Raw genomic sequence first — 18,757 nt, forward strand, 5'->3', positions numbered from 1 at the left:
TTCTATCTTTCCTCTTCCTTTCTAGTAAAATAGTTAGACCGGAATTCGAAAAAACAAGTCTTCGAAGAGTATTTCAACAAAATATAATGAATTTGAAAAAGAAAAACGGAGTAGCAAAATTGAGAAGTTGCAAAGACTTAATAAAATAAATCAAAAGCGAAAACTAGAGAAAATTATTACATATCAAATAAAAGAAAAAAATTTAGTGAAATCTAACCTTTTTTTTCTGCCTTCTGTTATGCCTTCCATTGTAGAATTTAGCAGTGTTTCGTACGATTTAATAGAGACGGTAGACTAAGTTGTAGAAGATATTACAATAATAAGAGAAAGTCAGGACTCGGTAATAAGTCGGGTAAATAATCATAGTAACGATATTGCGAAAATAAATCAGAACGGTCGTAGTCTAAGTGCACGTGTTACGGAATTAGAGTTAGAAAATAAGAACAGAATTAACCAGATAGCTAGTTTAGGACATCTCTGCGTTAACCTGATTGAAACTAATACAGCCTTAAAAAAAGAAATAAAAAAACTTAGGAAGCGATTAGGAATTAAGGAAAAATGAATCTCCAAAAACGCAGTTTCGAACAAAGTTTTAACCGCAAAAATCGTGAAATTAACCTTGAAATTAGAGAATTTAAAATTATAAAATAATATTACTAATTCATTGATTTAAAATATTTTTAGCATAGTAATTTTATTAGTTAAAGCTGAAAAAAAAACTTAAGATAGTGTTAGATTTTCATTTGTATTTTGATTAAGCGTGATAATTAACAATTTTTTTTTCCTTTTTGCCTGTTCAATTTTAGTGAACGCAGAAAATCAGCCCATTAGGAAGAAGTTGACTAAGTATCAACGTAGGAGGTTAGCAAGGGAGATCCAAAAGCATCCCGACGCTCTACCTAAACATATTTATGAGGCCGAAAGGAAAAAACAATTCCAAATAAATAGGGAACGAAGAGATCTAGATTTGCGGATAAAAACTTTATTAGCTGATAACAAAGCCTTCAATTGCAAACACGGGAACGACCCGTATTACTGCAGGCTTTGCGTACAAACATTTGAAAAATTAGGGCCTATCCCTAAGAAATCAGTAACCCCACCGAGTCTGCGAGAGCCTGCAAAAGAGCCGCAACAGATCAATAAACAAAACTGTAGCAAAAAGCACCTTAACAGGCTATATGAAAAATTATTTGCTCCGGATGAAAAGATACTGATGAAAATAAAACAAAGCAGAGAAGAAAACAGAAAAAAGGAAGAAGATAGACTAAGGACGAAGGAAATAGAAGATCTAGATAAGAAAATAAAATTAAAGGAAAAGGAAATCAAAGCAATCTTAAAAAATTTATAACCTATTTTGTTTTTTTAATAAATTTCAGTTAAAATAATAAATTGATGTTATTTTTTTTTCCTTTCTCTCCCTGAATTATACATAAAAAAAAGGAGGGAAGAATAAAGTAATAATCCAACAATAAAACGCCCCTATTTCCCTATAAATATATAAAAATATTTTTTCCTCTTTTTCCCATTCTTAATGAATAACAAAGAACTGGGTGATAAACGATTAACGCGTAGCCAAGCCCGAAATCCGTCTACATCTTGGACGGTAGGTATTGGTTCTGGGCGGCTTAGGCATTCCGACGAATTTCTACAGGAGAAATTTGACGAGAAAAGAACCATAAACCCAAAATCTAATATAGGCGATAATTTATACCCTGACCTAGATAAATTAAAAAAATTTAACGAAGAATTAGATAGTTTAAAAATAAATAACGGATTGGAAGGGCTAATAGGGAGGTCAGCTCCAAACAGCCAATTAGGATCTAGAAAAGATTTAGACAACGTCACTATAGAGATCAGTGACGAGGTTTTAAATAAGTCCATACGCGAAAATCACGGTCGAAAATCAAACTTGGCTAAAATGGATCAAGAAATTCAAAGGACCGTAAAGCAAACCATCCAATTGAAAGATGCCTTAAACGTTGTACCCAACTTCAATGGAAACCCTAACCAATGGGTACCATTTACAGAAGGTTGTAGGGAAGCCTTAAATATACTTCCTTCAAAATGCGAAGAAGATCTCGTAAAACTAATAAAAGGAAAACTAGAAGGAGAGGCAAGATCAACAATGGTTGGCATCAATTTTAAAACCATTAACGGACTTATATCTCATTTAGCTGATATTTTTACGACACCTCAAACCATGAATCAATTATTAGGAGAACTAGGAAATGAATACCAGAAAGACAATGAAAAGGTCTTAACATACGCTAATAGAATTCGCCTATTAACCACTAGGATAATAGATGGAAAAAAGAGACAAGACAATACCGATTCCATAGACATCGATGAGAAAAATGCTTTAGAAGAAAATGCATTTATATGCTTTAAACGAGGATTAAAACCAGAAATAAAAATAAATCTCCCACCAGGAATCACTGCTACTAATGCTTTAAAGGAAGCTATCAAAGTAGAAAAAGAATTAGAATTACAAAGAAATCTAAGAGGAAAAATTAACTATACTTCAGATTATCTACAACCCAAGAAAAATGTAAGAATATGCCAAATTTGTGAAGAACACGGACATGAAGCTTTAAACTGCAACACGTTCGTGATCAAACAAAAATTATGTAATTTTTGTAATAAAACAGGTCACGATACAAATAGTTGCTTTGCTAAAATTAGGTTAGATAACCTAACTTGTCAAATATGCGGAAAAAAAGACATAATGCACGCGAATGTAAAGCGAGATTACAATGTCAAATTTGTAATAAGATGGGACACGCTGCTAAAGAGTGTAGGAATAGAATTAGGACACAGGCTATACATGAAATAAAATGCCAATTATGCATACCCTATCTAAAAAATCCAGCTGGAAATCCACATGGATTTCCACGTGGATTCTTGTGGATTCTATATGGATTTTTATGGATTTCCATGAAGTATTTCCTCGTGGATATTATGTGAAATTCATTTTTTTGAAATCCAGATGGATTATGACGAACTCCAGATGGATATTTTTATAAATTCCACATAGAATTTTTACAAATTCCAGACGCATAGACTCATTTTTCATGTGGATATTTTAGTAAATCCACATTAAATTTTTAAAAATTCCAGACGCGTAGACTCATTTTCCATGTGGATATTTTAGTAAATCCACATGAATTTTTACAATTCCAGACGCGTATACTCATTTTCCATGTGGATATTTTAGTAAATCTACCGGGAATTTTTAGAAATTCTAAATGCATTTATTTATTGCCATGGAAGGTTTATATAAGAATAGTGGGATTGCAGTTATTAATATCTTTAGTAATTATAAAATAAAATTTACACTTGTTACAATAATAAATAATACACTTTTTTTTATTAATCGTTGTATGAAAAATATATAATATTAATAAATAAATAATAATTTGAAATGAATTTTAAAATTTTAATAATTAATAATTGGAAACATTATATTTTTATTTTAAAGTAACTTTGTGTGCTTTAATGCAAACGTTTATTTCTTCTGTTAAATATAGATTTTTCGCGGCAACTACTTTTTTAATCTCGCTGTCACTCATCTTTTGTATTTTTTTACAATAAAATCGTAGACATTCTGAAATAAATATTTCACTAAATTACAATAAATGTTTACAATATTATTCATACGCACTCTAATTAACAATAAAAATACTTACTTACTATAGTCGCATGCTCTATCCGATTGAGTGGAATTCTCTGAGTATTACCGTTAGGGGTATACGAAATCCTGTCCGTCGAGATACATCTAAGTGTTAGGTTCTTTGAAAACAATCCATCTTCGTCCATGTGTAAAATTCTTAGGACACCTTTTACAAACTTTCTGGCTGTTTTTGATTTTAATAAATTCTTGCAATCATCATACAGTATTTTCTTTTCTTTGTTTAGCCAAATAAATGTAGTCTGAAAGAAAAAAAAAATATATATGTGTGTGTGTGTGTGTGTGTGTGTGTGGTTGTGTGTGTGTGTGTGTGTGTGTGTGTGTGGTTGTGTGTGTGTGTGTGTGTGTGTGTGTGTGTGTGTGTGTGTGTGTGTAGATATATATATATATACACATATACACTTACAGTAACATTTTCTGAATCTGTTATCGTTTCTTTATGACCAAAGTTGAAAAAATGTGAGTTATATTCTGTTTCTGTCCATGATTCTAGGCCTTTTGCAGATTTTGTTTTGGACAGAGTTTGGGAACCAATGCCAGAGTCCTCGGCACTGTCGGATTCCACTGACCGTGCCTTTTTTATTTTTAAATTGGGAGAATCGTCCAGATTAGTTTGCACAAACAGTTTCCCTAAACAAAACGTGACAAGATCATGCCAGCGATTGGTATCGGAAAAGTTCGCATCAGCGCCTCTCGTGGTCTGAGGCTCAAACCCTGGGACTAGACTCGCCTGCTACATTTCTCATGTTAACAGATAGGAGAGCTATAAAATATTTAGTGTATTCAAAATCAAATAACAATTTTTACTGGTAAATTAGAGTCGCAATCGATTCAAATTTGATTAAAGTATCTAAGCATAAAGTTTTGAATAGATCTAATATAAAAATCATGAATTTTTTCAAATTTTTTTACAGGATTTTTATAATAGATCCATTACAAAGCTTTATACTTAGATAGTTTCATCAAATTTGAATCGATTGCGACACTAATTTATTTACCAGTAAAAATCGTTATTTGTTTTAAATGCACTACAAATGTTACAGCTCTCCTATCTGTTTACATGAGAAATGTAGCAGACGAGCCTAGTCCTAGGGTTTGAGCCTCAGACGACGAGAGGCGCTGATGCGAACTTTTCTTATCAAAATTACTGTAAGTGTACTCACTTTTTACACTTGAAACAGGTGTTTGAGTACTTTTGACATTCTTTTCTTGATATTGTGAATGTGGCGTTTGAATATTTTTGAAACAATGTAAATTATCCTCATCCGATGTTATTGACGAATTATCATGACTAAATTCAAATAGTTCTAGGGACTAAGGCGAGACAACTGGCTTAGATAAACTTGCTGGTTTCTCCGGGGTCGATGTGCCAAATATAGCATCCATTTCCCTCTTAAAAAACAATTAACATGTATAGACAGATGCCATTAATATATATAAAAATTAATATATTTGTGTAGATGATGGCTATTTAATATAAACATATAAAAATAATATCATATGAATTTTAAATTGATAACGCTCATATTTATTCAAATATCAACCATGGATTTGAATCTATAAGAATTGTACATGAAATTCTATATGGAATCCATAAAGAATATGGAATCCATAGGGAATATGGATTTCTATGGAATACCATATGGAATTCATATTAAATTCATATGGAATACCATATGGTATATGGATTGCATATGGATTTCATATGGATTCCATATGGATTTCATAAGGATTCCATATGTAATATATATCGTTATTTGACTGGGTTTTCAATTGGACTTTTTAATGATATTACATTTTGATGAATTAAGAATGTTGAATCTACGCGTTCGCGTGCGTGTTGCTCAAGAGTGCCAAGCCTATATCACAGTATGAACGAGCGTGGTGTCAATATTTTTCGAACGAACATATAATTAAATACATATTTTCCAATTTATAGAACTTTAATTATAATTATAAACATACTCACTTCTACTTCAAGACTTTTCAAATCCTTTGCCTTTTTCTCATCCTTCTCTTTATCTGTTACAAGTAGTTGAATTTGTAATCTTTCATTCAATATCTTGAAAGTTTCTAATCTTTCATTAGCCAGGTCGAACATGTTTTTCAATTTGAGGTTTTCTTTCTGCAAATTAATACGCTCGGTATCTATGACTAGTATTTTTTTTAACTTGTAAAGTTTGATTGAGGCGAAATTTTATGCGATTGTGAGGTCGAACATTGTTGGTCGAGTGATAGCGTTTTGGCCTCGAGCAACTTTTTTTGCTTCGCTTCTATACTTCTTTGACATTGCACATCTTGTTTCTGCGTAAAAAGGTTTATTGTATAATTTCAGTTGCAAGTCGTTTTTTGTAGTTATCAACCATATTTAGGCCAAACATCATAGCAAACAGTTAATAGGGATTTGTGACATAAATCTTTATAGGTTGCCGATTGTACTATCGTGTAGAGTATGGTAGTACCATCGGCTACCTGTAGTTGAGGAAGCTTCACCAAAAATGGATTAATAAAAGAATTGAGTAATTTTTTTTATACACATAGTATTTTTCACGACCTTTCAAATGCCGTTAAAAAAAATAGGGGTTAGCCACCTAAATTAAAAGAAATAAATTTTCAAAGTTTGATTCTTATGCATTGGCCAAATGGAAGGTTAGCTTTTTAGAGTCACAAATATTCTAATAACTTTTGAATGCGTTATCATAATGTTACAAAAAACTAAGATGTTATAAAATAAGAAATACTGAATAGATATACCCAAAAAAAAGTAATGGTTAGCCATGTAATAATAAAGATATTCAATTCAGAAGTTGAGTAAAGACAATGATGCAACGGCAACGTTGTCACATCAACGAATATCAACGTATATCTCAAAGGAGCGACTGAAAAAAATTTTTTTTTCTATTCAGCTTGCAATTATATACTTTAAAGAGATGAATAAGTTTATTTCATTATTTAAAGTACATTTTTCATAAAATAAATAGCAGTTTTACGTAAACCCCCTAAGGGCCCCATCGTGATACGGCCCGTCTTGGTGAAGCCACCTTAAGCTTGGCCTAATTGAGGATTGTATTAAAAATACTCACATGATCCTTTTTTATATACGGTTTTCTCCTTAACTTAAGAAGAGATGGTGATTTTTTCTCCTCTCCCTCCTCATCATTATCGCTTTGCGCGTTGTAATACTCTTCGATTACACTGTCGTGCAAAGTTGTGAAAATACCTCTCTTTTTTTCGAACTCCAAGAGTTCGTTCTTATTTTTCAAAACTGAAAATGAAATGATACTTAAAAACACATTCAAAAAATTGTCCACAGGTCAACTTTTATACAAAATTGAAATGATGATACTACTTTAATATTAATAATAATGGGATAAGATCCATGTAGATTTCAGCAAAAATCCAGGCGGATCGCTTGGTAGATCCATATGGATTTAACTAAAATCTATACATTCGTGACAAAATCCAGGTGAATTTCCCGATATAACCATGGTATAGGAGGTGCATCAATATCTTTGATTAATATACCAACCTATTCGACTAAATAAATTGATAACACTAACTTTAACAGTTTGTCACAGATTTAATAATTTGCTAAAAGAGGATTTAAAAGGGATTATTGATATATAGCTCAGATATAACGAGTGCTTGTGTGTGTGTGAGAGCATGCATGGATAGATGAGGTAAGGTTCCCCCTCTCCTGGTCATCGGTCTGTAACGTTCATGCGGGGCCTCTCGGGCAACCGCGGGTATTCGGCCGTTACGAGTTCTAGAGAATAGTCGCTATAAGCTTACTTGCTGTGTTCGTTTCTCTATCTTCCCACGCTATCCAACTACAATTGATAACAAACGATTTATGAGTTACGCCTAGAATCAGTGTTTTATTATCCTTGATCATACCATATATTGTAGACTTTAACAGGGATTCATGCAAGTTTTTACTTTGTTAAAAGTGTATATAAATACAAGTTAATGAATAAATGTTAAATATACACGTTATACCGATCCTCTGCCTATGTATACTCTATAGTAATTGCATTTGATTGACGACTATGTATGGTGGAAGACATAGTTTTCAGTACGACGACCGCCTCACAGAGAACTGGATACATGGTTGGTCGAAACCGATAATGTACCAATAAATCTGCTTTGACATAAACCCTATTTATTTATTCACCAAATTTTAACAATAAACAATTATAAATATTGTTTCTTAAGCTCATTAAGTTTGGATCCGAATAGTCAAATTCAAGAATTTTTTTATTTAGAAAAAATCAAAATAATAACAGGCTAAACGATAAAGTATTCTCTTGAGTAACAAGTGACCGGATTAATAATCTATGTAGTTGCAAAATGCTATTAAAAACCAAGATGATGATTTTTGTCTATTAAAATTTTTGATATAGCAATAAGGTATCAAATATGATAATTTACATAAGAGACGGTTTTATTAATATTTTTTAGTATAAAAGAACGTAGTGAATCCATCTACAGCTTTATCGAAAAAATTCACCTGAAATCTACCTCGAAATCCACCTAAATTTAAGTTACATCTATATGGATCTATCAGGAAATTACCTGGAATATAGATGAAATCTGTAAGGATCCACATGGAAATCCGTCATGGATATCCATGAATAATCCATATGGAATTAATTTTTTTTGTTTGTTTTTTATTAAAAAAATATTATAAAAAAATAAAAAAAAAAAAAGGTATGAATTGTACGGAGACTTCTTTTAACAAACTGGACAATAAGGCGGGCTTTGAATTCCGGAAAGACAAAGAAACGATTCAATCCAAGAGTTTTTAAACAAACTGGACAGTATTGTTAAGCCGGTACTTAAGGTGGACACAACCAAAAAGACACGGTGTTCTGTCATAACGCGACGACTGCGCAGTCATAAAATATGTCTTTTTGTCAAAACCATTCTGTAATCACCCTAAGTATAATGTCTGGTGCAGTTATATATTGTTTTGCATTCGCACGCTTATATAGCTATATAGAACGTTGTATTATAAATAAAATATAAACAATTTTACCTACAAAATTTATAATGGTAAGAAAAGTAATACATTCAATCTTTCAAATAATTAACAAAACTGTATATAAATTGTCTTATAAGTCTAAAATTATTTTAATTACAGGATCCGGAAAATACTAGTAGTTATAGTAGTCAAAGAAGCATTGCATCTGAAATGCGTAGACTTAACTCAAGTATAAGTGCAAGTAACATTTATTCATCAAATTCAGATCAAACTGATAGTTTCATAAGAAGATTGCGTCAATCATTTTCAGAATTTTCAGAAGATTCAAATGAATTGAATAGATCGGATCCAACCTCAAATTCTGCTGAGAATTTGAGAATAGATTCTGAAGGTAATTTAATTTACTAGATCAAAAGGATGCTCTTATCCTTTCATTTGTTATTAAATCTATTGTTTGTACTTCCAGATAACTTATCTCAATTAAACATAACTGGAAGTGAAACTATTGCAGAAAATATTGTAAGTTAATCTTGAAACATAAGTTTTTTTATAATGTAGCATTTTTTTAAGTTAAAAATAGGATATGGTATTCACATTTACGGTAAATTAAAAATTCAGTTTATATCATGAAATTACATCAATGTATATCATATAAATATTTGAGTAAATTCTTGATAATTAAAATTATATGAGAAAAATAATACTTTTGTACAATTGTGTACCTACTGAAATTGAAAAATAGAAGGAAAAATTGCATAAATCAAAATTGAGAAAAAAAATAAGAAAACAGTTAATTATCTTTAAATGGTGTTTTGAAAAATCAATAAATATGGGTTTTCAGTCGGATTTGTTAGTGGATTCATCATATTAAAAAAATAGCAGAAATAACTTATCTACTATATTTATACTGCAAGTCACTTCTAAGACTTATGATAAAAATGGATAATAAATTGAAGTTAGTCTAAACATGGACCAATTTTACCTGTGTATTAGAATATATCTATTAATGCTTAATACAGAAATGGTACATTAGCATAAAAGATGTGAGTAAAATAACAAAAGAAAAAGTTGTTTTTTTAATTTACAATGAACCATAAATACATATTGTGGTTACTTCATGAAATTAAAATATATTCCGCCACCAAATTTTGGTTGAATCAAACTAAATTGTAAAATCAATTACAATTAATGTTATGAAATCATGATTATTACATCCAGGTTTACCTCACTATCTGAATAAGGGTTGCCAGCAACATATACCAAAGATGTTTTAAAATAATAGAATCTTTGTTAGCATTGAAAAGTGTAAAAAAACAAAAAATATATATCAACATGAATTATTGTATATAGCAAATACAAAAATAATCATTTCTTTTATTTTATTTAAATCATTTTGTCAACAGAACTAATAATTCAATAATAGATGTTTATATTACTGTGTTGAAAGAAACAGATGATTGACAGTTAAAAATATTTTTTAACAATCTTTCTTCCCCATAACATTTTTGAAAATTAGTATTTTCAAACTCATAATTTCTGTTGAAAATAAATTTAAGAAAACAATAAACTATATAGGATACATAAAAATTAAAAATATTAGTTTTAGAACTTCAGTTTAGATTCGAATATGCAGAAAACAGTTTTGAATTTAATATACCTTAAGTCTAGAAAGTAAAGTAAAGTAAAGAAGCAAATATATAATGACCCTATACCCAGTCTCGTATTAAAATAAAGTGTTATTTTTTTCAGTCACATTGATGATTGAATTGCAGTTATAAAAATGAAATATAATTAGATTTTCGTCTGCATTATCTAATTCTTTTTTATTTAAAATTACATTTTCATATAGCCGTCTGCCAATGTGCTTGATTTTCATCATCCATATCTCTTGAATGTTGTAATATCTGCTCCAGCATCGACGAGGAATTTGCAAATTAAATTAATTTATTAAATATAACTGATTCAGATAAAAATATTACATTTTATTTTTGTAACTGCAATATAATCATCAATACGAATCAATCAATCAAAAACCAGGGATCTCTTACTCACTAATCACATTCGCTACTGCCTGAGGCTATCCAGCCTGGATTTCCAGCTAGATATCAAGTTGGATTTCCAGCTGGATCAACCTGGATTCCACTTGGATTCCAGGTGGATATCCATGTTGGATTTTCAGGTGGATATCCATGTTGGATTTCCAGGTGGATTTTTTGACTAGGGAAGGTTTTTATAAATATTTTTAGTACAAAATAACGTACAAAATCCATATGGATTTATCTAAATAATCCACCTAGAAATCAGCTCAAAATCCAGCTGGAATCCAAGTGGAATCCACGTCTATCGAACTGGAAATCTACCTGGCAACCCAAGTTGGATTTCCAGTTGGATTTTATTCCATAGAGCTTCTTTACTCACTCCCTTACTGAGTAATGTGCTATAAATGACATGAATGGATTGATATGCGAATGTCATTTAAGTCTATGTTATTTATTAATTATATATTATCGATCATTATTATCAAAATAAGCATTTATTTTTCAGATAATTCTATTATCATTTGTATAAAATACTATAGTAATCTATTTATTTATTATAGGGCTACGACCACATTCCACTTGATGCTGATGACTACTCTGATAGTAGTAGTGACGAGGAAGATTTAAATCAATATGAGATGCCTGACAGTCAATTTCATAAATTAGATGAACTCCTGGAAAATGAAACAGCTCATGAATGTCTCAATGCACAGATACACTCCCGCCCAATAATCTTTGCCCACCTAAGAACAAAACGACTATAACTTTGAAACTCCATATCTCGGCTGGAAATACATCTACAGAGCTCTGCGGGGGCTCATTTGAAAGAATTTTTCGAGCACTTTTTAATGGTGTATATGAAAATCATGCTTAGATATTTCCCTTGCAGATAGGGCGGCGAATATCAAAACAAAAATTACGAAATTTTTGCTTTTTCTTTAACCGCTTGCCATTTCGAGAAAAATTCTAAACATAGCTTTTTTTAGATCTTTGTCTGCACTATCCAAAACACTCATTCAAAAATAATTTTCGTCTAAATTCAGCGATTATATGAGCATTTCATTCAAAAACAGCATCTATATTCATTGCTCTGTATCTCGGAAAATTCGAATTGTAGAAAAAAATTTTCTTGGAAGAAAATGCTCTATTTTGTAATTAGAATACGTGAACGAAATTTCATAATCATATGAAAACATTTTTTTTTCAGTCGTAATATCAAGTAGTCTAATTTTTTCAATATTTCACTTTGGAATAATAAAACAGATCATTTATACTCGAAGCTATTCTATTAATTGTAGACAAATTTTAATTGTATGCAAATCTCGATCAACGAAAAATCTAAGTAGAAAAATTAATCTATCTACCAAAACTGACATAACTAATGATTAGTGAACAAAATTTTATTTTTAATGTTGTTCTAATCTTCTAAAAAATTGTTTACCATAGTAACATATTATTGAAGTATGGCACCGAGAGATTTTAGTAAACGTTATCAAGTTATTGGATTTCACATAAATGGTAAAAGCAATCGTCAGATTGCTAGTATTCTCAATATTCCTCGTCGAACCGTAGACTACAATGTAAATAAATTTAAAAGTAGCGGCAGTATTGAAGACAAGAAGCGCTCTGGTAGACCGCGGAAACGATTGCTTTTACCATTTATGTGAAATCCAATAACTTGATAACGTTTACTAAAATCTCTCGGTGCCATACTTCAATAATATGTTACTATGGTAAACAATTTTTTAGAAGATTAGAACAACATTAAAAAAAAATTTTTTTCACTAATCATTAGTTATGTCAGTTTTGGTAGATTAGATAAAATTTTCTACTTAGATTTTTCGTTGATCGAGATTTGCATACAATTAAAATTTGTCTACAATTAATAGAATAGCTTCGAGTATAAATGATCTGTTTTATTATTCCAAAGTGAAATATTGAAAAAATTAGACTACTTGATATTACGACTGAAAAAAAAATGTTTTCATATGATTATGAAATTTCGTTCACGTATTCTAATTACAAAATAGAGCATTTTCTTCCAAGAAAATTTTTTTCTACAATTCGAATTTTCCGAGATACAGAGCAATGAATATAGATGCTGTTTTTGAATGAAATGCTCATATAATCGCTGAATTTAGACGAAAATTATTTTTGAATGAGTGTTTTGGATAGTGCAGACAAAGATCTAAAAAAAGCTATGTTTAGAATTTTTCTCGAAATGGCAAGCGGTTAAAGAAAAAGCAAAAATTTCGTAATTTTTGTTTTGATATTCGCCGCCCTATCTGCAAGGGAAATATCTCAGCATGATTTTCATATACACCATTGAAAAGTGCTCGAAAAACCCTTTCAAATGAGCCCCCGTAGAGCTCTGTAGGTGTATTTCCAGCCGAGATATGGAGTTTCAAAGTTATAGTCGTTTTGTTCTCAGGTGGGCAAAGATTATTTGGCGGCAGTGTATGTGTTAGTAAAATAGAAATGCTATTATTTATAATGAAATTTTGTAAAAAATATCATGTACCAAACGCAGGATTAGTAGATATGTTTAAAATGCAAAATATGTTTATGAATAACAAAATTCTTCCCGAGAATACTTATCAGGTTGATAAACTATTCGATTCAGATGGAAATAAGGAGTATCACGCTACATGTCCAGTATGTAAGGTATATCTTGGCACATTTAATAAAAAACAACGAATGTTATTTTGTGAGCAATGTGATGATGATATCAACTTAAAGGATCCGACATATACTGATTACTTTGTCTCGATGGATGTAACAAGCGAACTGCAAAATCTTATTGAAACAAATTACGACTTCTATACTGATGTCGTTTGTGAAAGAAATAAACAATCCAATGATCATTTTCAAGATATTTACGATGGGCAAAAATATAAGCGATTTGTATCGTCATTGCCAGTCGATCTCAAAGAGTCGTATTTAACTGTTATGTTTAATAGCGATGGCAGTCCAATTTTTAAAAATTCAAAATTTTCAATATGGCCCATACAAATTGTTGTCAATGAGATTCCTATTAATATTCGCTATAAAAAAACAATTACTTGCGCACTGTGGTTTGGACGTAATAAATCAAACATGACATACTTTCTGCGTCCTTTTGTCGATCAGATGAATAAACTTTCAGAGAATGGAATTTATTGTAGAATTAAAAATGAAATAAAATGTTTTCATGTCTATATGTTATGCTGTTGTGTAGATTCTGTTGCACGTGTTCCTATGCAAGGCACTATTCAGTTTAACGGATATTATGGTTGTAACTGGTGTTTACATCCAGGTGTGCGGGTCCGTCATAATACTGGTTATTCTATAAAGTATCCTTTATTGAATGAAGAACCGCAAAGACGTACGGCAAATGATACATTTGACCTCATGCAGAGATTAGTTGAATCTAATGTTCCGGTTTATGGTATAAAGAACGTAAGTCCCCTGTTACTGTTGAACAAATTCGATATAATTGATGGATTTGTTCCATGTTCACTACATTGTATTGATTCCGGCATAGGCAAACAGCTTTGTAATTATTGGGTTGGTTCGTCAAATGAGTCTTATGCGATTCCTAAGACTAAAATAAAGATTATCGATGAGTATTTAAAAAATATCAAAGCGCCTACTCAATTAACACGGTTGTCACGTTGTCTGAGTGATCGTGTTTATTGGAAAGCAGTTGAGTGGTCAAATTGGATCCTTTTTTATAGTATACCAGCATTAAAATTAGTATCTCAAGAATTTCCAGAGTTTGAAATATATATAAATCATTGGTCGTTTATCGTAGAAGCCTATTATATATTACTGCAAACTGAAATAACTGTGACGGATTTACGAAGAGCTGATTATCTTATGAAAAAGTTCGTTTCTGATATGGAACTTTTGTATGGTGTTGATGCGATGACGTACAACGTTCATCAATTACTACACATAGTAAAGAATGTTGCTGACTGGGGTCCATTATATGCACAAACCGGATATGCATTTGAATCAGGCAATGGAAGAATTAAGACATCTATTTATGCAGCCAATGGAGTTTTGAGCCAAGTGTGTCGCTATGTATCTTACGACGAGAGCACAAGGAAATTACAAAGACATGTGAAATGTAAAGAAGAATCACCGTGTATGGAATACATAATGTAATTAGAAAATAATGCCGTTGAAAAAAGTGTAGAATTTTCGTATAGATATTTTGGCAGAACTGTAGCTAATGAAGATATTTTAAGGCGATTCGAACTTCCAAAACAAACAGTAAGAGCTTATAAAAAAATTGTTAAAGATGGATGTCCATTTAAGACATGTTATAAATCATTATACAGGTCGGATAATTCATTTGCATCTTTAAAAAATGGAAATTACATACAGATTCAACAATTTTTAGTCAATATGGATGACGGGAAAGAATATGTAATATACAAAAAGGTTTTAGTTCAAGAAATGATTTCATTAGTGATGAGTTACACTGCATGAAACAAGTAATAGAAATTAATCATAATATTGAAATCACAGACACACAAAATATCGATAAGATATGTATTTATTTGAGCATTGATTGCAACCATTATATTTCCAGTGTACCTAATATGTATTGGAGATAAGGTGACTTGTCAAGTCATGTTATAATTTTTTTATTATAATTATATTGATTATAATTGATGAATTATAATTGATTTCCATATGATAATATACTTTTCTCTATTGCTACAGAGTTATGTATAAAATTTTTTTTATATGCGAAGAAATGAATGTTAAATTCATTTTAATTATGTTATATAGGAATAAAAATTGCACTTACGTTCAGCAAAAAAAAATTAATAAACCAAATGCTTTTCGATATAATACTAACCGGCAATTTGAGCATGTATACTTCCTACCAAATCCACCTGTAATGTCATAAAAATACTGGAAATTACAAAGCATCCCCTAGTAAATTATCCACCTTGAATTCATAAGTATTCCATAAAAATTTCGTATAAATTTCGATTTTATTTTATAATTCATAAAAATATTAATAACTGCAATCCCACTATTCCTATATAAACCCTATATGGCAATAAATAAATGCATATAGAATTTTTAAAAATTCCATGTGGATTTAATAAAATATCCACATGGAAAATGAGTATACGTGTCTGGAATTTGTAAAAATTCCATGTGGATTTACTAAAATATCTACATGGAAAATGAGTATACGCGTCTGGAATTTGTAAAAATTGTATGTGGATTTACTAAAATATCCACATGAAAAATGAGTCTACGCGTCTGGAATTTGTAAAAAATTCCATGTGTATTTACTAAAATATCCACATGAAAAATGAGTCTACGCGTCTGGAATTTGTAAAAATTCCATGTGGATTTACTAAAATATCCACATGAAAAATGAGTCTACGCGTCTGGAATTTGTAAAAATTCCATGTGGATTTACTAAAATATCCACATGAAAAATGAGTCTACGCGTCTGGAATTTGTGAAAATTCCATGTGGAATTTATAAAAATATCCATCTGGAGTTCGTCATAATCCATCTGGATTTAAAAAAATAAATTTCACGTAATATCCACGAGGAAAAACTTCGTGGAAATCCATAAAGATCCATATAGAATCCATAAGAATCCACATGTGGAAATCCAGCTGGATTTCCAGCTGGATTTTTTAGATAGGGTAATAATTTGGGGCACAGTGCTCAAAGTTGTCGAGATATAGAAAGGGCACAAGTAAATTGCGAAATCGTATGTCAACTTTGCAATAACAGAGGACATACTGCAAAAGACTGTAAAACAAAAATTCCCAATTTTAACAATAATCAATTTCTAGCTAGTCAACCTCCTTTTAATAGATTTGATAAATCCAAAATAGAATGCCTTTTCTGTAAAAAATGTGGGCACATAATGGCCGATTGCTATAGGAAGAAATGGGTCGATGGTCAGAACCAGGGAAACGACAAGCCGTCCTCTGTAATTCCGACACAGAGGACGAATATGACTCGGATAGACAACAGCGAAGAATCAGAGGATGTTCGACTATTCCCATAAAAAATCAACCTCGATTTGCCGCCAAAGTACCCATAATAAGTGTCAGTTTTTTTGGAACTATATATGATACAATGTTAGACAGCGGATCAGAAGTTAATATTATGAATATTGAAGTATTACAACAATATTTAGAATACGTGGACATGACTAAGCGACACACATTGAAAGGTATTGGTCTAGAAAGTTTTCAAACCGTAGGAATAATTACTCTCTATGTGTATGGAAGGGAAACTGAATTTTTAATAGTTGAGAATGATTTCCCAATTCCCTGTGATATAGTAATAGGAGCAAGTTATCTTTCATCCAACAAAATAATTCTTGATTTCGAAACCAGACAGTTCATCCTACCAGATAGAACAATAAATTTCAAAGAAGTCAAAGATTTAGCTTATACTGGTATCTGCTGCATGTATAATGTCAAAGATGAATAAAAAATAGACCGAGTTATTCCAAGAATCGAGGTAAAGAATCCACCCACTGGCTCGAAGGAATATTTCTTAATAGACACAGGATCAGAATGTAATTTGATTAAAAAGGGATTATTACCACCTGGTAATAGTATTGACGATTCACTCATCATTAACCTAAAAGGAATAGGTAGAAATATGCAACTAACTCTGGGAATAACAGAAATTAAACTTTTCGATACGGATACAATTTTCCATGTAGTCGAAGATAATTTTGAAATGATTCATGCTGGAATATTAGGCGCCGTGTTTTTTGAAGACAGTAAAGCAAGAATAAACTTCAAAGATAATACTTTTGAAGTTAAAAATTTCCTAGTACCATTAATCATGGAAACATTGGACAAGAAACTTACACAGGCAAAATTCGATAAACTATTACAGGAATTAATCCCTATGGAAGTACCTAGTTTCGCAGTACGCCATGTATTTAATATATCTCAGAGTGAAATCTTTCAAGACCCTAACATTGAGGAATTTGACGATGTCGATTTCAACATAGCCGAGTTATACATCGAAGAAGAAACAAACGATGTTGAGAAAAAAACAGAAAAAGAATATGTAGAATAGACTTGGTCAATAAAGTCGCCGATGTTTTTTACTTGCCTGGAGACAAACTACCAAGTACTGAATTAGTAATGCATGAAATACATACTGTTGATGACATACCCGTGAATTGTAAACAATACCAGTTCCCACATGCAATGAAAGATAAGCTTAATTATCATATTGACAAATTATTGAAAGCTGGTATCATTAAAGAATCTAATTCACCGTATAATATACCTGTGTGGATAGTTCCAAAAGCTACAGATCCGAACGGCAGAATGGTGCTCGACATGAGAGGGCTTAACGAAAAAACCGTAGCAGATTCTTATCCTATTCCAAATATCACACAGATATTTAACCAAGTAGGAGGAGCTAAGTTTTATTCCGTGCTCGATCTCGCAATGGGATTCTATCAAATTAAGATGCACCCAAAAGACGCTCATAAAACAGCGTTTAGTACCCCCTTCGGTCATTACGAATTTGTCCGTATGCCATTTGGTTTAAAGAATGCACCTGCAACCTTCCAACGACTTATGGATACTTTATTACGCGGTCTACAAGGCCTCGATTTGTTTGTTTACCTAGATGACATAGTCATTTATGCTAACAATATTGAAGAACACGATCGGAAATTTAAGTTACTAGTCGAACGGTTAAGAGAAGCAAGACTGAAATTACAAATTAATAAATGTAAATTCCTCATGCGCAAAGTCAGCTACTTAGGGCACCTTATAAGTGAGGATGGTCTAGAAGTAGATCCCAAAAAGGTTGAAGCCGTACAAAAATTTCCAAGACCAAAAACCGTTAAAAACGTCCGCCAATTCTTAGGACTAGCTGGGTACTATAGATGCTTCATCAAAGAATTTGCCAAGATAGCTAAACCATTAACTAAATTATTACAAAAAGATATAAAGTTCGAATAGAATGAGAAAGCCGAAAAGGCATTAATTGAATTGAAAGAGATGTTATGTAATGCACCTCTTTTACAATTCCCTG

This window comes from Phymastichus coffea, unplaced genomic scaffold (genome assembly GCF_024137745.1).
Source record: "Phymastichus coffea isolate CEN01 unplaced genomic scaffold, Cenicafe_Pcof_1.1 PCOF00006, whole genome shotgun sequence".
NCBI classification, from domain to species: domain Eukaryota; kingdom Metazoa; phylum Arthropoda; class Insecta; order Hymenoptera; family Eulophidae; genus Phymastichus; species Phymastichus coffea.